Source organism: Myxine glutinosa, chromosome 8 (assembly GCF_964187855.1).
Source record: "Myxine glutinosa chromosome 8, kmMyxGlut1.1, whole genome shotgun sequence".
NCBI lineage: Eukaryota > Metazoa > Chordata > Myxini > Myxiniformes > Myxinidae > Myxine > Myxine glutinosa.
The window spans coordinates 70528764-70550233 of record NC_136268.1 but is presented as its reverse complement, the minus strand read 5'-3'; the positions used below and the strand labels follow the sequence as shown (position 1 = coordinate 70550233).

Below are 21470 nucleotides of genomic sequence, written 5' to 3'. Positions count from 1 at the left end.
AGGTCTTTCCGTACCATCAGGCATCACGTGTGATAATACACTCCCCACTCCATACCGACAGGCATCGCATGTCAGCACAAGATCCTTCTCTGGATAAAAATGAACGAGAACATTGGACGATTTGAACAGATCCTTTGAGGTCTGGAATGTAGATTGTTCAGTGGACCCCCAGCTCCAGGAGACTCCTTTCCTGAAGGGGGCCCAAAACGTCAGTCACATTCGGGATGTAACGCCCATATATCTGAAGCAAACTGAGGTATGACTTCAATTCGGTTATGTCTCGTGGAGCAGGAGCATCCTTGATAGCTCGGACTTTCTCATCTGTCGGGTGTAGACCCTCGGCATCAATCGTATGACCCAGGTACGTGACCGATGGCACCATAAACTTGCACTTGTCTTGACGCAAATGTAGGTCGGAGTCCGAAATCTTCTTCAGAACTCTATCCAGGTTTTGTAGATATTCAGCATCCATACGACCAGTAACCAGATTATCATCCTGGTAACAAACTCCATTGCGTTCGGCAGCAAACAAACTGTTCATGACACGTTGACAAATGCCAGGTGCAGATTTTACTCCAAAAACTGAGTCGGTGGTACCTGTACAACCCACGATGCGTGTTGATGGTAAGATACTGTTTCGAATTCTCGTCCAAGTGGAGCTGTAGATAGGCAGATTTGAGATCGAGTTTGGTAAAAGTCTTGCCTCCCGTGAGACAAGCGTAGAGGTCTTCGATCCTCGGGATTGGATATTTATCCAATGAAGAACACTTGTTCACGGTCATTTTATAATCTCCACATATGCGGATGGACTGGTCCGATCTTATGACCGGAACGATGGGCGCCACCCATTCAGCATACTGAATTTGCTCAATGATCCCCATATTTTCAAGATGATCCAGTTCCTTGTCAATCCGCTCCCGCAGGGCGAAAGGGACTGGGCGAGCTCTGCAAAATATAGGATTGGCATCCCGGTCAACACTGAGTTTAGCCGTATGTCCTTTCAAGGTTCCAAGCTCATCCTTGAAGACATCCGGGTACTTATTCAGCACATTTTTGAGTGTGTATGCTGTGGTAGCAGAAACGTTGGCTGCCCGGAGTTGATGAATGCTTTTCCACTTCAGTTGAATTATGCTCAACCAGTACCTGCCTAGTAAGGACGGGCCCTTTCCAGGAATGACGATCAGGGGTAGGTGAAACTCGCGGTTATCGTAGCCCACCTTGACGTCACATGTACCGCAGGGAAAAATCTTCTCACCTGTACATGTGGAGAGTCCATAGGTTGTAGGTTTCAGGTGGGGTCGGTCAGCATCACTCCACAGGTTTGTGACAACAGCATGGCTGATGAGAGAGACAGCCGTACCAGTGTCGACCTCCATTTGCAATGGTCGATTGTTGACGACAACAGCGGCAAGAAAAGGGTCCCGCTTATGGTGAGAATCAATATGAAACAGGTCATACGATTCTGAGTTGTCGGAAACAGAGCTTACCTGGTCAAGCTCAGGTTCCTCCGAACCAATAAACTGATGAATCTTCTTGTCAGCAGCTTTCTCTTTCCCCGATTTGCGAGTGATGAAAGCTGGAGCAATATGGCCAGTTTTCGAACAGAAATGGCAGGTGGCATCTTTGAACCAACACGTCTCCGGAGGATGCTTTCCGTTGCACCGAAAACATTTGTTGTGTGTTGGAGACTGCACTGGCTTCTGACGAGGAGCCTTGTTCCAAAGTTTTGGCTGATCATGATCCAACCGATTCATAGCAGGGCTGGTACCAGTCGAGCGAGTGGCACCGATGCTTGTAGCGTTGCGTTCAGCACTTTCCATGGAAATGGCGGTGTCTCTGGCATTTTGGAAAGTCAGTCTTCTCTCAGCAAGCAGGTGTATACGAGTGCGGTCATCGGACATGCCAACCACCAGCAAATCACGGAGCATGTCATCAATCGTGTCCCCAAACTCACACAGATGTGACAGTTTTTTGAGGTGTGCAATGAAGTCTGCGATCGACTGACCTTGTTGCTGTCTCCACATGTAAAAATTAAACCGACACAGGATGACTGAAGGAGATGGATTACAATGTTCCTTCAAAGCGGCCTTGAGCTCTGCATACGTGAGCTCCTGGATTGTCTGAGGACGAATCATGTTTTTAACGAGTGTGAAGGTCTCTGCCCCGCAAACAGACAGGAAGACTGCCTTCATCTGGGCTTCTGTCGCGATGTCGTTCGTCTCGAAGTAGAAAGACAACCGCTCAGAATACGTGTCAAAATCTCCCTCATGAGGGTCGAATTCATCAATATGGCCGAAAGAAGTCATGGTCTAGATTGAGAGAAAAGGGCAAATACCTATTTTGGGGGGCAACCCCCCCATACACCCTCGCAGGGCCCGATTTTTTTAAATGCCGTGAACAAACTTTGGTACATCACGGTTGATGAAGGTTGAGGTCAAGTTTCATGGAAATATAGTGTGTAGTTTCAGAGAAAAAAACAAATTCCTATTTGGGGGGTCACACCTGGACCCACTTTGACCCCCGTTGACCCACTTAGACTTCGATTTTTTTTCAATGCCGTGAACAAATTTAGTCACAACACAACAAATATCATTTGTGCCAAGTTTGGTCGCAATCCCATCAGCGGTTTTGGAGAAGAAGTTTCAAGTGTTTACGGACGGAATGACGGACGGACTGACGGACGGAATGACTGACAGACTGACGGTCGGATTGACGGACGGATTGACAGACGGACTGACGTAATGATGGACTGATGGACGGAATGACGGACGAATTGACTGACGGACGGAATGGCGGACGGATTGACTGACGGAATGACTGACGACTGACGGACTGACGACTGACGGACGGACGGACGGACGACTGACGGAATGATGGACGGAATTACGGACGGACAGACGACGCGCCATCGCATAATCTCCCCTGAACTTCATTCCAGGTGAGCTAACAACTCCGAACAAAGGGTCACAGACCCCCAACCGATAAAGCTCTGTGAAGTCTGTGCGGACACACCAGGCAGCCGGGGTAAGAATAACATGGACGGCTGCACCTTCTCCAAAACTAGGCAGAGTCCTGCATCAAAGCGCAAAACTACAATGGTGCTGCCTGTGTCAAAGGAAAGGTCTAAGCAGAACAGCAATGCTGAAATAATGGAAGCTGCAATGTTGAGGGCAGGCCCCAGGTGGAACATCCTTGTAGCCGTTTACGTGACGACGTCCCCCGATCGTGTACCACGTGATCCGATCCGGACATCGGAGACGCTCGTGGATCCCGCAGGGTTCACCTTCTCGGTTCATCGTACACCGCACGCTGTTGTAAACTCCAGGACAATTCATTCCGGTACCGCAGAACTGAGGGCAGCGTACTCCGCCAAGAGGGAACCACGCGCTCTTCTTCTTTAAGTGCAATGGCGTCCGCAGCACTTCGAAGACCTACGTGGACCATGACCTTCAAACAAGTTTAACAACGACCGTGCAGTTCCTGCCCTCGTATTATACAAGGTTCAAAGTTGGACGTTCGGTCTGTTTCATATTCTTAGGAGATTTCAAATAGATTCCACGATGTTTACTTGTTTATGTGAATCCCAGCTGACTATCGATTTTGGGGAACCCCAGGTTCAAATCCCATGCACTCCATATGTCTATGTATTTATCGATCGCGCTCCTGTCCTTGCAATTCATGGAAGCGTACGCGTACACTAATGTCTCCTAAAAAATTCGGCGATATTTTCATACTTAATAAATAAATGAGGCAAAAGAACCTCGTTATGCAAGTCGTGTCTGGGGGATTTTACGGAACTCAGGTGTACGTTGGTGACGTCACGATCTGAGAAAATGGGATATATTTGGGGTAGACGGCAATCACAGTTTCCGAGGACACAAGCAATCATTTTAATTACATTTTAGATAAAATACATCGTTTGTTGGATGCACTTTTGGAAGCGCGCTGTCTGATTATGACGTCACAACGGTGCGGGCTACGTGGCGACGCGTCTTGCGGGAGTCCCGTCCGTTGCCCCCCTTAACTTCTCCTGCAATTAGCACGAACACCCCTTGAGAGTACTGCGCTTTGACGAACTCGGACCCGACGGGAGCAGCGAGATGCGAACCCAGCGGGTATTGCTCGTGCTGCTCGTATTGGTTGTTGGTACCTGCTTCGGACATCCTGGTAATTGGTATTCATGTTAATCGCTCGTGCACACTTCCAGAACTACGTGTGTGTGTGTGTGTGTGTGTGTGTGTGTGTGTGTGTGTGTGTGTGTGTGTGTGTGTGTGTGTGTAATTATATAATTAATACAAAATAATAATGTGTGTGTGTAAAATAATAATTAAATATACTACAAATTAATGTTGCTAAGAATCAGTGGTTGCTAGGATACGGCAGCATGCCAAAAACCGTTATAAATGACAGTTTGAACATTCGAAATAGAGTTTGATAGAAAGGCAGGTGGTGTGGTCATGCTGTTTGGTCGATTGATGTATTTAAGGGTAAGATGTGAATGATTTAATGATATTATCATATTATAGAGTGTGTAAGAAAAGTTATAAATATATGATAATGAAGGAGCAGCGCTCCTGCTTGAGACGGACGAAGTGACGGACAAGACACAAACTCGTCCGAGAAGATGTTTAATGTATAATCAACTCGGGAACTCTAAAAACCCGTTTCTCGGGTTCGCATACATATAATCCAAGCCAAAAAGCATACGTCAGAACCAAAGCCACGCCTCTCAGGCGAGGCACGCTTGGGTGGTCATGTGACCGACAGGTGCAAGCAATTATAACCTCGGCGCCGCGGTTTGTCCGCCGGTTACGTCACCGGCTGGGGCAAGGAGATTATGTTGCTGGTCTCGAGCTTTGGGGGACCCATGGGTCGCTACACACGCCCCCCCAGAATCGACTTGGTCCAGGAAGGTCAACCTGAGGAGGGTCCGGATGACCCGACCGAAACGACCCCTGGCTGGTCGTGGGTGGGGGGGGGTCTGGTGTGGTGGCGGGTGGCCGGGCGGGGGGTGCAGTGGACGGGGGGCGGCCGCGCCGCGGTGGGAGAGCCAGCCGTGGCGGCTGGCCGACGTCCATGTGGGCCGGCTTGAGGCGGTCCACCGAAATCCGGTCCGCCCGGCCGCCGATGCTGACGAAGAAGGACTTGTTGTCCTCTCGTAGGACCCGGAAGGGTCCGTCATATGGTGGCCGGAGCGGCCCCCGGTGCGCGTCGTGGCGCACAAAGACGTACTCCGCCGTGCGGAGTGCTGGGGGGACGTAGGATTGGGGGTCGCCGTGGCGGGACGTGGGCACCGGGGCGAAACGTTGGGCGGCCTACTGGATGTCCGTGCGCTGGCGCGTGGCGGACCAGGGGCTGGTGGCGTCGGGCACGTACTCGCCCGGGACGCGAAGGGCCTGGCCGTACACCAGCTCGGCGGTGGACGCCTGGAGGTCCTCCTTTGGAGCCGTGCGGAGGCCCAAAAGGACCCACGGGAGCCGGTCGGCCCAGACGTCGTCCTGGAGGCCGGCCTTGTGTGCGGCCTTCATGGAGCGGTGGAACCGCTCGCACAACCCGTTGGCCTGGGGGTGGTAGGCTGTGGTGCGGTGCAGGGTAACGCCCAATGTGCGGGCGACCGCGCCCCACAGTTCGGACGTGAACTGTGGGCCGCGGTCCGACGAGATGTCCGCCGGTGCGCCGAAACGTGCGACCCAGGTGGCGATGAACGCCTGGGCCACGTCGGCGGTGGTGGTGGAGGGGAGGGGCACGGCCTCCGGCCACCTGGTGGTCCTGTCCACCATGGTAAGCAGGTGGGTGAACCCCTGCGATGGGGGAAGGGGACCCACCAGGTCCACGTGGACGTGGTCGAAACGTCGCTCGGGCATGGTGAAATGAGCCAGCGGAGCCTGGGTGTGACGGTGGACCTTGGCCCGCTGGCAGGGTGTGCAGGCGTTGGCCCAGTCGCGGACGTCCCGTCGCAACCCGTGCCAGACGAAACGTGCCGACACCAGCCTCTGGGACGCCTTCCGGCCCCGGGTGAGAGAGGCCGTGGAGCGAAGCAAAAATGTGACGCCGCCAGGTGACCGGCACAACGGGGCGAGGTCGGCCTTGGGAGACGTCACAAAGCAGGACCGTGTCCGTGAAGGGGACGTCAGCCAAACGGAGGCCCGTGTCCGCCACCCGGAGCGCCTGCAACGTGCCGTCGGTGGCCTGGTCCATCGCCATCAGGGCGAAATCGACGCCGAGGTGGACGGCGTTGGCGCCGGCTCGAGAAAGGCAGTCGGCCACGGCGTTGTCCTTTCCGGCGACGTGCCGGATGTCCGTAGTGTATTCCGACACTGCGGAGAGGTGGCGCTGCTGGCAGGCCGACCACGGCTCCGTGACCTTGGCCATGGCGAAAATCAATGGCTTGTGGTCGACAAAGGCCGTGAACGGGCGGCCCTCCAGGAGGTGGCGAAAATGGCGGACGGCCAGGTACAGCCCGAGGAGCTCGCGGTCGAAAGTGCTGTACTTCAACTCGTTGGGCAGGAGTTGCCGGCTGAAGAACGCGAGCGGCTGCCAGGCCCCGTTTACCCATTGTTCATGAACTGCGCCCACGGCGTAGTCGGAGGCGTCCGTGGTGAGGGCGATGGGAGCATGGGGTACCGGGTGGGCCAGCAGCGTGGCGTTGGCGAGGGCCCGTTTCGCGCCGGTGAAAGCAGTGTCCATGTCCGTGGACCAGACGACGTCGCGCTTCGCCGGCTGGCCGCGGAGGGCGGTGTACAAGGGCCGCATGAGTTGCGCAGCTCGGGGCACGAAGCGGTGATAAAAGTTCACCATCCCGAGGAACTCCTGCAGCGCCTTGACGGAGCGGGGGCGCGGGAAAGCGGCGATGGCCTCGACTTTGGCCGGTAGCGGCACGGCGCCGTTCCGGGTGATGCGGTGGCCCAAAAAGTCGATCGTCGCCGCACCAAAGTGACATTTGGCTGAGTTGACGATCAAGCCGTGCTCGCTGAGGCGGCCGAACAGCGTCCGGAGGTGGAGGAGGTGCTCGGCTTTGGACGTGCTGGCGACGAGGATGTCATCCAGGTAGGTAAAGAGGAAGGGCAAGTTGCGCAGCACGCCGTCCATCAGGCGCTGGAACGCCTGTGCCGCGTTTTTGAGGCCGAAAGGCATCCGGAGGAATTCGAAGAGGCCGAAGGGTGTAATAACGGCCGTCTTCGGGATGTCGGCCGGGCGGACGGGCACCTGGTGGTACCCCCGAATCAGGTCCACTTTTGAAAAAATGGTCCGCCCCGCCAACCGGGTGGAAAAATCCTGGATGTGCGGGACGGGGTACCTGTCGGGGGTAGTGGCGTCGTTGAGGTGGCGGTAGTTGCTGCATGGCCACCATCCGCCCCCCGGCTTCGGGACGATGTGCAGCGGCGAGGCCCAGGCGCTGTCGGAGCGCCGCACGATGCCGAGGCGCTCCAGCGCGGCGAACTCGGCCTTGGCGACGGCGAGTTTGGCTGGGTCGAGATGGCGAGCTCGGGCATACACCGGCGGGCCCGTAGTGGGAATATGATGCTCGATGCCGTGACGCACCGCGACGGCCGAAAACGTCGGTCGCGTGAGGGCCGGGAACTCCACGAGGAGATGCGCGAAGTCGTCTGCCAACGGGAGGACGCAGGAAAGCTCGGTGGGCGCGGAACGGCTCAAGGCGCACGCCAGCGAGCTGAAAGTTTCGGCGTTGACGAGACGCCGGCGTTTAACGTCGACCAGCAGCCCATGGGCGCAAAGGAAATCGGCACCGAGCAAAGCCATGGGGACGTCCGCCGTCACGAACTCCCAGCGAAAGAGCTGGCTGCCGAAGCGGAGGGCGACGGTGCGTGGGCCGAAGGTGCAGATGGCGGAGCCGTTGGCCGCGATTAAGGAGGGGCCGCAAATGGCGGCCCGCCTGTCCTCCGCCGAAGCGGGAATGACGCTCAGCTGAGCGCCGGTGTCGCAGAGAAAACGCCGCCTCGACGCTTGGTCCGCGATGAATAGCAGGCTTCCGGAACGGCCGGCGCTCATGGCTGGTAGTGAGCGCTGGCCCGACCATTTCCCGACATGCCGAACGTGCACGGGGGTCGACATGATCGGGCCCGCCGCCCGAACCTGGTGTCGAAATAACACCAGGCTGGGTCTGGCGGGGGCTCCGGTTGACGCGTCGGGACCGGGCGACGCGGCGTCGCCGCTGCCAGTCGCGCCGGCCCGGCGGCCTCCGGGAAGGAAGCTGCGTCGCGGGCGTCGGGTGGGTGGGCGGGAAACTGCGCCACGGGTGCCGACTGGGTGGCGGGCGGGCTCCCGGCAGCCACCCCGACGAGCTGGCTCGCCACTCCGACGAGCTGGCTCGCCACTCCGACGAGCTGGCTTGCCGAATAGATCTTGTCGGCCTCCCTGGCGAGGTCGCGGGGGTTCGCGATGGTCGTGCTTGCCAGGGCAACCCGTACCTGGACCGGGAGCTGGCGGAGAAAAAGCTCTCGGAAAAGGAAATCCGAGGGGTGCTCGCCGAGCAACGCGAACATGTAGTCCATACGTTCGGATGGGCGCGTATCGCCGAGTTCAGGAAGGTCGAGCAGGCGTCGTGCGCGTTCAGCCGGGGAGAGGGCGAAAGCGCCCAGAAGAAGTGCCTTGATGGTGTCGTACTTGCCGTCAGCGGGCGGGCTCTGGAGAAGGCTCAGGCAGAGGGCGGCGGTCACGGAGCCGAGCGCGGCAACCACGTAATGGTATTTAGTGGTGTCCTCCGTAATGCCACGCAGGGCGAACTGGGAGTCCGCCTGAGCGAACCAGACGGCGGCATGTGCTTCCCAGAAAGTGGGCAATTTGAGGGATACTGCCGTGTCCATCGCGTGTCGTGAACTTGGGGTCACCAGTGAAGGAGCAGCGCTCCTGCTTGAGACGGACGAAGTGACGGACAAGGCACAAACTCATCCGAGAAGATGTTTAATGTATAATCAACTCGGGAACTCTAAAAACCCGTTTCTCGGGTTCGCATACATATAATCCAAGCCAAAAAGCATACGTCAGAACCAAAGCCACGCCTCTCAGGCGAGGCACGCTTGGGTGGTCATGTGACCGACAGGTGCAAGCAATTATAACCTCGGCGCCGCGGTTTGTCCGCCGGTTACGTCACCGGCTGGGGCAAGGAGATTATGTTGCTGGTCTCGAGCTTTGGGGGACCCATGGGTCGCTACAATAACACATTAAATCCTATTGCAAGTAAAGTTGGAATAAGTGATGTTGCATTGATGGGTTGACTGACTGCCTGGACGCAACTGAGGTTGTGGATCTACTGATGTACCATCTATTGATGTGGATCCATGATCGAGGTTGTGGATCCGCCGTTTGGAGAGGTCCTGGGCTGAAAGGATTGAAACCTCGAGGAAGAACGGTGCCCAGATGATGATCCGTGCAGTCGGGAAACAAATCAATTGCTTACGGGTTAAAGTTCTTGCTTTAGGTGTAGAAACTATGTTTGAGGTTTACAATTTAAATAAAGTTGAATATGGGATGTTGTAAAATTAACATCATTTACAACAATCCTTTAAATTATTTAAGTTTAGGAACAACCGATACTGTACAATTAATTAAGTGTGTGTGTGTGTGTGTGTGTGTGTGTGTGTGTGTGTGTGTGTGTGTGTGTGTGTGTGTGTATGTCTGTGAATGAAAGAGAGGGATAGAATTGTGAGGAACAGAAATGAAAAAACGAGATGTGTGTGTGTGTGTGTGTGGCAAATTTTTTGTGGAGTTCTACTTCAGCTTTCTGATGTGGAATGTGATTATCATCATAGCTTCCTGAGTTGATTAGGCTAATTAAGTACAAATAATCTGGAAGAATTCCCGTTTAAAATGCACACCATGCTAAGGTGTATATAGCAGCTTAATAGGTTTTCCCACGGCAAGGCATTCTAATGACAAAATAATTTTTTTAAATGACATTGTAAAAAAAACATATATTAATTAATACTTACAATTTTTTACAACAGTAGTATAATTTGTAATACTCAATAGTAGTATAATTTGGCAATATTAATAACGAACGTATTGTGGCGGACACAATGCCAGCGGGTCATAATTCCGCGCACCAGTGGGTGACGCAAGCGACCGGGCGTGGAAGCAAAGCTTGGGCCACGCCCGGGGCAAAGGAGTCATGAGGCTCAGGGTTGAACTGTAATACATGCCCCGCCTTTCGGCCGACTGGCCACGCCCGAGGGCAAGGCGTGGCCTCGGGATATATACGCGGGCTCGAAAGTCGAGCCCGCCCAGTGCTTACGTGCGAGCATAGAATAAAGTGTTTGGTTTTGTTCAACGCGTGGTGGCCTACCTTCTTGGCAAACGCGTTGTGTGTGCATAGCACCACAGTATAATTCCCCGTTCCCCCTGCCTGGGCTTGATGAAAGGCAAGCTAATGTTCAAGGGCTACAGCAGGCAGGTATGCTACAAGGCTGTGAAGAAGCTACCAAGAAAGTTCGTTCTTGAGATCGATAACACGCGCACTGTGGCTCGAGCTAGCCAACTTGACTGTACACGTTACGTATGTACGTAATGTGTACCTGTCTCGAAAATTGCATTCGCAAAACTTTTCGTAAATTCGATATAGGAAAGGAAAAAAAACCAACCCACCAAAGTACGCGGGCCAAAAAGGAAGCGCGAGGGGATGAATGAATAAGTACATTTTTTGGATTATTACCCTGCGCTCGCAAAGCGAAAAGCAGGGTTAGGCATTTGAGTACGTCCGTACGCACGTGTCTTTAAAATTCATTTTCTCGGCAACTGTTGGTCCGATTGACAAGGAATTTTTACCATAGGGTCACCTCCGCCTGCATAATTTTTTTATAGAATTATGACGTCATATGTCACGTGGTATGGACGCAATCTTAGAAAAACGTTACACCTCTATCTCCCAAACTGCTCAATGGAAAAAGTTGAAACAAGGCTCATTTTCAAGTACTTACCATGGGGAATAAGAAATGATGACGACGTCATTGGTGCCTTCATTATGACGTCATAATTCGACAAGTACAACGCTTGATCTGATCAGTTTGAAAAAATAAAAAATCCTCTTCAACTTACAGTCCGATTGACACGAAAAATTGACATCAGCCTCCTCCTGTAGAATATTTTAGGCGGCCTCCTCCTGTAGAATATTTTAATGATAATTATGACGTCATAGGTCACGTGGTACAGGCGGCATCTTGGAAAAACTTCGTACCTCTTTATCTCTGAAACCGCTCAATTGAAAAAATTGAAACATGGCTCATTGTCAAGTACTCCCCAAGGGAAATAAGATGTGTTAGTGATGATGTCATTGGTGCCTTCGTTATGACGTCATAATTCTACAAGTACAACGCTTCATCCGATCAGTTGAATTTTTTTCTCTGTTACGGATCCCGGATTTAGAGGCGTTACTATTCATGTCATTGCTTATTAATGTTTATTCTATTAAAGGTTGTTGTGGTTAAAGGGTTAGAGAGGCTCCGGATAACAGGAGACCGGAAACGGGATAGTGAACCGGAAGAAGAAAAAGACACAAGGTCCGGGAGAAGCGGCCATCTTCTTCTCATCGCCCAGCTCCGACGCGAGCGGTGTCGATATTGAGCAGCGTGGGGAACGCTGCATTGGAAAGCCCGTCTGGCGAGAGGAGTTACCGGTGCGGGGTAATTACCGGTTACACGTCAAGTTGCCGTGGGTTCGTGCATGGAACCAAGCGTCCGGCACAGTTCGCCTCCACATCTACAAGGACGCGTACGGGTCGCACCTTGGGCCTCGCGTGCTTTGCTTTGCCCGCTTTGCTTTACAAGGAGGTGTGCGCTGCAACAGCTGTTCCCGGTATGTGACGTGCACGTTTGGAGCACGTCAGCCAGGGGTCCGTTCAACCGCCCGTGTGCGGAGAAGTCGACCTTCACCCTGGTCTGGAGGGGCCCAGAGACATTGTGAGGGACAGTGACTATTGAGGGGTCGTGATTGGGGAAAGGGGGGAAATATATGAGATGGCCATCTGAGTAATATTGTTGATTGATTGTTGAGTGTGGTTGATTGATTGGGAATATATAATCCATTAATCCGGATCCTTGGTGTGGGGGTTTCTTATTGACTTGAATTGTTGTGTCTTTCATATTGATTGCGTTACGAAAGCGTCTAAATCAGAGATCTTTCTGGCGGGGTCCTCCCACGGTCCGGGGGTCACCAAGACCAGGTAGTTATCGGGAGGACCACGTAACAGAATTGGGGGCTCGTCCGGGATCTAAAATTGTATAACATAATAAAATAATAATTTTTATTAATTAAAATTTATTAATTAATTATTAATTGGTAAATTTTTGAGAAATTGTGGTAAAGTCTTGGGTGAAGGTTAACAGGTGTTAACAATAGTCACCATGGCGTTTGTTGCACAGAACTTTGCGGTAACACCTAGTGAGGCACAGTTCCGAGCGTTACTAAAAGCGGACCTCTTGAAATTGGCCAAACATTTTAACTTGGAGGTCCGAACTAATTTGAGGAAGGCAGAGTTGCAAACCACGGTGATACAATCTATGGTGGGATTAGGAACATGGGACGAGTTAGCCTGGCAGTGGCTACCCGAAGAACCAGAAGACGTTGAGCTCCGGAAACTGGAGTTGCAATTACGGAGCCAGGAACGGATCAAAGAAGAGGAAAGGAAAGCAGAAGAGAGGAGAGAAGAGAAACAAGCAGAGGAAAGGAGAGTGGAACGAGAACTCCAGGAAAGGTTAAAAGAAGAAGAAAGGAAAGCAGAAGAGAGGAGAGAAGAGAAACAAGCAGAGGAAAGGAGAGTGGAACGAGAACTCCAGGAAAGGTTAGAAAGGATGAAAACAGAGGAAAGGAAAGCAGAAAAGGAAAGATCAGAAGAAGAAAGGAAAGCAGAAAAGGAAAGAGCAGAAGAGGAAAGGAAAGCAGAAGAGAGGAGAGAAGATAAACAAGCAGAGGAAAGGAGAGTGGAACGAGAACTCCAGGAAAGGTTAGAAAGGATGAAAACAGAGGAAAGGAAAGCAGAAAAGGAAAGAGCAGAAGAGGAAAGGAAAGCAGAAGAGAGGAGAGAAGAGAAACAAGCAGAGGAAAGGAGAGTGGAACGAGAACTCCAGGAAAGGTTAGCAGAAGAAGAAAGGAAAGCAGAAAAGGAAAGAGCAGAAGAAGAAAGGAAAGCAGAAGAGAGGAGAGAAGAGAAACAAGCAGAGGAAAGGAGAGTGGAACGAGAACTCCAGGAAAGGTTAGAAGGGAGAAAAGCAGAGGAGAGGAGAGCTGCCAGGGAACTCGAAGCAGAGGAGAGAAAAGCCGAAAGGGAGTTGAAGGAACGTGATCTGGCGCTTCAGCAAGAGATTAAATTCAAGGAGCTGGATTTAATGAGAGAACGGGGAGAGGTACCACCCTTGCTGACGTGGTCGACACCTAGCCAGAACACCAGGGAGGTGGGCAGACATGTGAGGCTGGTTCCACCCTTCAGTGAAAAGGAAGTCGCTAAATTTTTTCCACACTTTGAGAAAGTGGCTCGACAGTTAAACTGGCCGGAGGAGGCCTGGACCATACTAGTGCAAAGTGTGCTGGTGGGTAAAGCTCAAGATATTTATTCGGCGCTACCAATGGACCAATGTGCAGATTATGAGGTGTTGAAGAAGCACATTCTCAAAGCCTATGAGTTGGTTCCTGAAGCTTACCGGCAAAAATTCAGGAATGCCAGGAAGAGGGAGAGTGAGACCCATGTGGAGTTTGCCAGAGTGAAAGAAAACATGTTTGATCGGTGGTGTGAGTCGAAAGGAGTCGGGAACGACTTCGAAGCATTGCGTGACCTGATGCTGGTGGAGGAATTTCAACAGTGTGTCCACGAGGACATCAAAGTGTACCTGCAGGAAAAGAAAGTACCAAAGTTGTGGGACGCAGCCACCATGGCAGATGATTATGCCTTAACACACCGGATAGGGGTCCACACACCTAGCTCCTCGCCTAGACTTCAGCAGGGGAGTTATGGAACACCCGGTGCGGAGAACGACAATACATGGCGGCGGCCTCGAGAGGATTATGGGGACAACGCGGATACCCCAACTGTTCGAAATCAGAGGGCTACGGGCCCAAGACAAACTTATTTCCCGGGGGGCCCGAGGCAGACCACGAGTTTTTCCTCCGGGCCTACTTGCGCCTTTTGCAAAAAACCTGGACACTTGATGTCCAGTTGTTACCTCATGAAAAGGGACAACCCAGAGCGGAGTCCGACTATTACAACTCCGAATGCGATGGCTAGCGTAAGAAATCGCCCACAGAAGAGTTACCAACCATTTATTTATGAGGGGTTTGTCTCACTCGAGGGAGACTTGACTAACCCAAGACCTGTTAGGGTATTGAGGGACACAGGAGCCCATCAATCCTTAATGCTTGAAGGCATTTTGCCATTGTCAAAGAGTACCGCAACTGGTGATAGTGTTCGGTTACAAGGGATCGGTGGCTGTGTTAGTGCCCCACTTCATGTCATCCATTTGGAATCCGATTTGGTGTCAGGACCGGTCACCGTCGGTTTACAAGCCACGCTTCCTGTAGAGGGGGTATCTGTGATTATCGGGAATGATTTGGCCGGGGGGCAAATTTATGGTAACCCGAGGGTGGGTAAAGAGCCCCGCAGCGGAAATAACACCACCCCAGCTCGGGATGGCGACAAAAGTTCCAAGTTATTTGTAGGGGGACTGAACTTCAACACAGAGGAAGAAGTTCTGACCTCTGTCTTCAACAGATATGGGCCGCTGGTGGAAGTGCGGGTGGTAAAAGACAGGGAAACGCAACGGTCAAGAGGGTTCGGCTTTGTCACGTTTGCAAGCACAAGAGACGCCAGGGAGGCAGAGAAGAATTGGAATGGTAAGGATTTGGAGGGTCGGACCATAACAGTAGGGAAGGCATTTCGTAGGCGTCGAGAGGTCTACAGAAGAGGACCACTTGGCGGTAGTTTTGGTGTTGGCAGCAGCCGATATTACTATGGAGGCTCCCAGAGTTACGGCATCTCCCGAAAGAAGGATTGGCAGAGGACTGGCCGAGAAGGAGACCGCCAGTCAGGGAACTGCTGGGACAAGGGGTCCCACCGTAACTGTTAGGAGTCCGGAGAAGTTGAAGCACTCTATATACGGCGGAGCCGCCGAGCCTGGGCTCCTACACGGGCTAACCGTGAACGCCACGTTCTTAAAAGGCGTCCCGGTAGGGAACGTTCCTACACGGACTAACCGTGAACTCCACGTTCTTAAAGGCGTCCATGTAATGAACTTTCCTCCCCGGACAAACCGTGAACCCCACATTCCTTAAGGCGTCCATGTAGTGAGTACTCAGCTGGGCCTCCATCCAAGAGCAACTAGAAGTGGTTGACGCTTGGTCTAGAGGGAATTACCTTGGAATCTCTGGGGGGTTTTGGTGAAAGTTTGTTGCTTTATTTTTGAAATGCGATAATTGTGCCCGGGGGGAACTGATGATTTGGGGTATCGGGTTGGTTTATCAAAGTTGGCCGGCACAGAAAGTTTTCGCGGGGTTCAAACTTTCTTTCTTGAAGGGGGGGAGTGTTACGGATCCCGGATTTAGAGGAGTTACTATTCATGTCATCGCTTATTAATGTTTATTCTATTAAAGGTTGTTGTGGTTAAAGGGTTAGAGAGGCTCCGGATAACAGGAGACCGGAAACAGGATAGTGAACCGGAAGAAGAAAAAGACACAAGGTCCGGGAGAAGCGGCCATCTTCTTCTCATCGCCCAGCTCCGACGCGAGCGGTGTCGATATTGAGCAGCGTGGGGAACGCTGCGTTGGAAAGCCCGTCTGGCGAGAGGAGTTACCGGTGCGGGGTAATTACCGGTTACACATCAAGTTGCCGTGGGTTCGTGCACGGAACCAAGCGTCCGGCACAGTTCGCCTCCACGTCTACAAGGACGTGTACGGGTCGCACCTTGGGCCTCGCGCGCTTTGCTTTGCCCGCTTTGCTTTACAAGGAGGTGTGCGCTGCAACAGCTGTTCCCGGTACGTGACGTGCACGTTTGGAGCACGTCAGCCAGGGGTCCGTTCAACCGCCCGTGTGCGGAGAAGTCGACCTTCACCCTGGTCTGGAGGGGCCCAGAGACATTGTGAGGGACAGTGACTATTGAGGGGTCGTGAGTGGGGAAAGGGGGGAAATATATGAGATGGCCATCTGAGTAATATTGTTGATTGATTGTTGAGTGTGGTTGATTGATTGGGAATATATAATCCATTAATCCGGATCCTTGGTGTGGGGGTTTCTTATTGACTTGAATTGTTGTGTCTTTCATATTGATTGCGTTACGAAAGCGTCTAAATCAGAGATCTTTCTGGCGGGGTCCTCCCACGGTCCGGGGGTCACCAAGACCAGGTAGTTACCGGGAGGACCACGTAACAGTAAATTCGATATAGGAAAGGAAAAAAAACCAACCCACCAAAGTACGGCCGCCAAAAATGAAGCGCGAGGGGATGAATGAATAAGTACGTTTTTTGGTTTATTACCCTGCGCTCGCAAAGCGAAAAGCAGGGTTAGGCATTTGAGTACGTCCGTACGCACGTGTCTTTAAAATTCATTTTCTCGGCAACTGTTGGTCCGATTGACAAGCAATTTTTACCATAGGGGCACCTCCGCCTGCATAATTTTTTTTTAGAATTATGACGTCATATGTCACGTGGTATGGACGCAATCTTAGAAAAACGTTACACCTCTATCTCCCAAACTGCTCAATGGAAAAAGTTGAAACAAGGCTCATTTTCAAGTACTTACCATGGGGAATAAGAAATGATGACGACGTCATCGGTGCCTTCATTATGACGTCATAATTCGACAAGTACAACGCTTGATCTGATCAGTTTGAAAAAATAAAAAATCCTCTTCAACTTACAGTCCGATTGACACGAAAAATTGACATCAGCCTCCTCCTGTAGAATATTTTAGGCGGCCTCCTCCTGTAGAATATTTTAATGATAATTATGACGTCATAGGTCACGTGGTACAGGCGGCATCTTGGAAAAACTTCGTACCTCTTTATCTCTGAAACCGCTCAATTGAAAAAATTGAAACATGGCTCATTGTCAAGTACTCCCCATGGGAAATAAGATGTGTTAGTGATGATGTCATTGGTGCCTTCGTTATGACGTCATAATTCTACAAGTACAACGCTTCATCCGATCAGTTGAATTTTTTTCTCAGTAACTGTTGGTCTGATGTACACGAAATTGTCACCATATAAGCGCCTCCTCCAATTTTTTTTTTTTTTGGGTTTACAACATCGAGGCTCGTTTAAGAGCTAACATTAATCACAAAAAAAGAAACGGACACACAAAACATACAATAAAGGGAGCAGGAAACAAGCTGGGGAGAGAGAGGGAAGCACACAAGTACAACAGCAGAGAACAGGGATATCGGGAGATCTGTGGGAGGGAGTGGACTTTGGGGGAGAGTGGGAGAGGTATAAAACACATGGACACTGTGAGGACTTCCAGGAAAGAAGTCGGTATTTCAAAAAAGTGGATCTGGGGTGAATTAGCGCGGGTAGAAAAGATCAATGTTTTGGATGGGGGAAGATAAGAGATGGTGGTGAACAGCTGTTTTAAAGACCTGGAGGGAGGAGTGAGATTGAAGAGAGTGGGGGAGTTTGTTCCAGAGGTGGGAGTAAAGAGGAATGAAAGAGTGAAGGTGAGCAGAGAGTCTTGATTTTGGCAATTTCACCAGAAGAGGGTTGCTGGCAGATCTTGTGCGACCTGTAGGAATATTTGGGGGACAGAGCACAGATAGAGCTGGCGGACCTAGGCCGGATAGGAGTCGGTAGAAGACAGAAAGACCACCAACCTGCCTGCGGTGAGTGAGTGAAAGGCCCTCACAAGCCGCTTCATCACGGGAGATTCCAATGATTCTGTTCACCCGAGCTGGATGGGAGGACGTTCACTAGGACATAACCCTAACGTTCGCTAGTGCAAGGGTGCCAGCGCGTTTGATTTGGAAGAGTTGATGTCAGAGGCAGTGGAGATGGGAGACCAGTCCAGATGATTGATGGCTGCTTGAAGACCGTGCCAGTCAGCCTGGGTGAAATGCCAGACTCGTCGATGCTGAGGAGGCTCTCTGAGAATGGCCAGAGAGATTTCCACTTTAACAAGCAAATGATCAGAAGAACCGATTAGAGCAGAAGAAGAGCAGCAGACATTAGCAGGGAAGTTTGTCATAACCAAGTCTAGAAGAGAAGATACTCCATTGACTGAGGTCAGTGTCGGGAAATTGACAGATTGTGTCAGTCCCAATGAGTCGCAGAAGTCCTTTGCTGAGGTGTCATGGCTGGTGAGAGAGGTGCCCACACCCAGCCAGCTGGCATGATGACAGTTGAAGTCGCCACATATGAGGAAGAGAGAGTTGGGATGAGTTGATAGAAGTTGGTCCACGTTGTCAGACAGCGAAATGTAAATGGAGTCATCACTGTTTGGAGGACGGTACAAAACACATATGAACAAAAGGTGGGAGCGGAGAGGAAGCCATAACCAGAGAATATTTTAAGTACCTCTATAACTCCTATCGAATATTTTAAAGATAATTATGATGTAATAGGTCACATGGTGCAGGTGCCATCTTGGAAAAACTGAAAAACGTTGCACCTCCATATCTCCTAAACCGCTCCATGGAAAAAATTGAAACGTTTCTCATTATAAAGAACTTCGGATGGGGAATAAGTGTTGTTAACGATGACGTCATTGATGTCATAATTATGACGTCATAATTTGACAGGGACAACAGTCTGATCAGTTTGAAATTTATTGAGCGTGATCTGTGCAACAATTATATTAGAGAATGTAAATTGATGATGTAATCGCTCACGTGGTCTGGCAGTGATATTGGGTCAAAGAAAAAAAAAACCTTCAAAAACAGAAGAGTTGGCTCGCACCAAGTTGACTGCGCAGAGTAAGTATTCGAAGAATACCATGCAGTTTTTTTTTTTTTTTTAGATCTGGACAGAAAATAATAAATATTTTTTAAAAGTAGGCGGCCATCAAAAATAAACCGGGCAGGGACGAGAAACTAATAATTTATTTTACTTGGCCTAATATTTCAGGATAGAAATATTGCTTAAATTATGGGGATTAAAGGGGAAAATTGATAGCTCAGGTGTTCAAAATTGTCTCAGAACAAAACACGATAATCGAAGAAATGGCGCTTGGGTCAGTGTTAGGAGACAATTCTCCATTCCAGACTGCAAGTGTACGGTGGTGTTCTCATGTTTAATCCAGATCCCTGTGTTCATGTTATCGCCCCTGGAATACAAGATCTGTAAGAAATGATCAATGTGATTTACTCTGGCTTGCTTGGACACAATGACGAACACAATAAGCCCGTTTACTATGGCAGGGTCCTCAAGAAATATTATAAACAAATGATGGCGAGTTTATGACGTCAGATGTAAATTAGTACATTTTCATGACCAAGTTGAGAGGTATACTCGTTACAAGCCACCCATAATTACAAATCATGTTTCAATAAGTGCAACTGAGTTCAGAAGATTATCTTGTCTTGGTGTACATTGGAAGGAAGGGTGTTTAGCTCTCCTGATAGTCTTCCACTGTCAAGTGTTTGTGCAGTTTCATGTCCAACAATTGATGCCAGCAGATGGAACACTCGGCTTAACGTCCATCAGAGAGACCACCTGTGAATCACCTCTCCATCAGTTTCTAGTTGGGTTGGAGGTGAACAAGGGCCAGCGAGCTCCAGTGGAAATTATAACTGTTAAATCGACTTGTATATTGAGAAAGCATACAGTGTTCGTCTTTCTGGGACTATCATGAGTACCTTGTACAAGGACTCATTGAACAGCTCATTTAATATGCATTGATCCGTTAGTTTGACATCACAGCAAGGGTCAAGAGTGCGGGAGGTGGAGTTATGGGTCGAGGCTCCTCCTCCACCCCTCGCAGCCTTTAATTTGATAAGTCGGTGATATTCACTGACCTGGTATAACAAACCCTCTTTTTGCAGCTCCTGTATCAGAGGGGAAGGATGAGATCGAGCCGGCAGAGGAAAATGGAGAGGAGGATGAGGATCTACTGGAACAGATGGAAAACTTAGAGCAGGACACACAAATGCTGGAGCAGAAGACAAGGAGTTTTATTGACAAGTTCCGATACATGGAGATGAAAACCCAATACATCGTGTACGCCATGGTGGCATTACCTGTGGCGATCGCAACAATCACCATCAGGTAAGTACATATCACAACCAACCCCAATAAGAAGCTGACATATAAATGAGAGATTAATAATTATTGTGTTAATCGAATTAAACATGTAAATGTTCATTTTCTTGCAGCATTCTGTGCATATACTGTGTACACAAGAAGAGGAAGAATAAGAAATGTTCCACGATGGAGGATGGATGTCAAGATGCCGGAGGGGGAACAAACGGAGATGGAGAAAAGGGCATTTCGCACATCGAACCGACTGAGAACAAAGATGAAGATTGACACGTTCGGAGAAGACATTCCAAAACTCATTCATTTATCTCGAACGCTTCATCAACTCCGAAAGCTTCGGTGAAAAGCAATCCATCTCCATTTAACATGAATAATTTAGAGATTTAGATGAGAGATTAATCAATTGAATTAGATCCTGAGATGACATGCTTGTACCTTGGATTAAATGATTCAAACTTCAGTTATGTTTCAAAAATTCATTCAAAAGTTTGATTTCTAAATCCATTATTAATCCGGTCAAGTTAACTACTCCACCTTACACCCCGTCTACAAGGAGTTAGCTGGAACACCCCCACGCAGTTATATAACAGTTATAATTTCCATCCACACACATCCCACAAACACCCCCAGACACTAACACACCCACACATCCCCATCCACACACACACACACACACACACACACACACACAACCCCCTCCCCCCCACACACACACACCCACACACGGCCACATTCCCATACACACACACACACACACACACACACACACACACACACACAACCCCCTCCCCCCCACACACACACACCCACACACGGCCACATCCCCATACACACACACCCCCATACACACACACACACACACACACACACACACACACACACACACACACACACAACCCCCTCCCCCCCCACACACACACCCACACACGGCCACATCCCCATACACACACACCCCCACACACACCCCCATACACACACACACACACACACACACACACACACACACACACACACACACACACACACACACACATCCCCACATACACACCCACACACACACATATCCACACACACGCACATTCCCACATACACACACACACACACACACACACACAGACACACATCCTCCCCCCCCCCCCCCCCCCACACACACACCCACACACCCATTTCCACACACACCCCCACCACCTCCTCCCCCCACCCCACACACACACACATCTGAGTGTATTTTGTTGTGTACCGGTATGATATTTTTTTATTACAGTATATTACAGTGTATTATATGTTAGA

At 50.5% G+C, this 21470-nt stretch overlaps 1 long non-coding RNA gene across 1 annotated transcript; it reads left to right on the top strand.

The window, feature by feature from the left end:
- Nucleotides 1-3278: 3278 nt before the first annotated feature.
- Nucleotides 3279-20498, top strand: LOC137432085 (uncharacterized). The gene is made up of 3 exons (XR_010985403.2): nucleotides 3279-3500; nucleotides 19967-20189; nucleotides 20297-20498. It is a non-coding gene; the product is annotated as an uncharacterized LOC137432085 (long non-coding RNA).
- The last annotated feature ends 972 nt before the right edge of the window (nucleotides 20499-21470 follow it).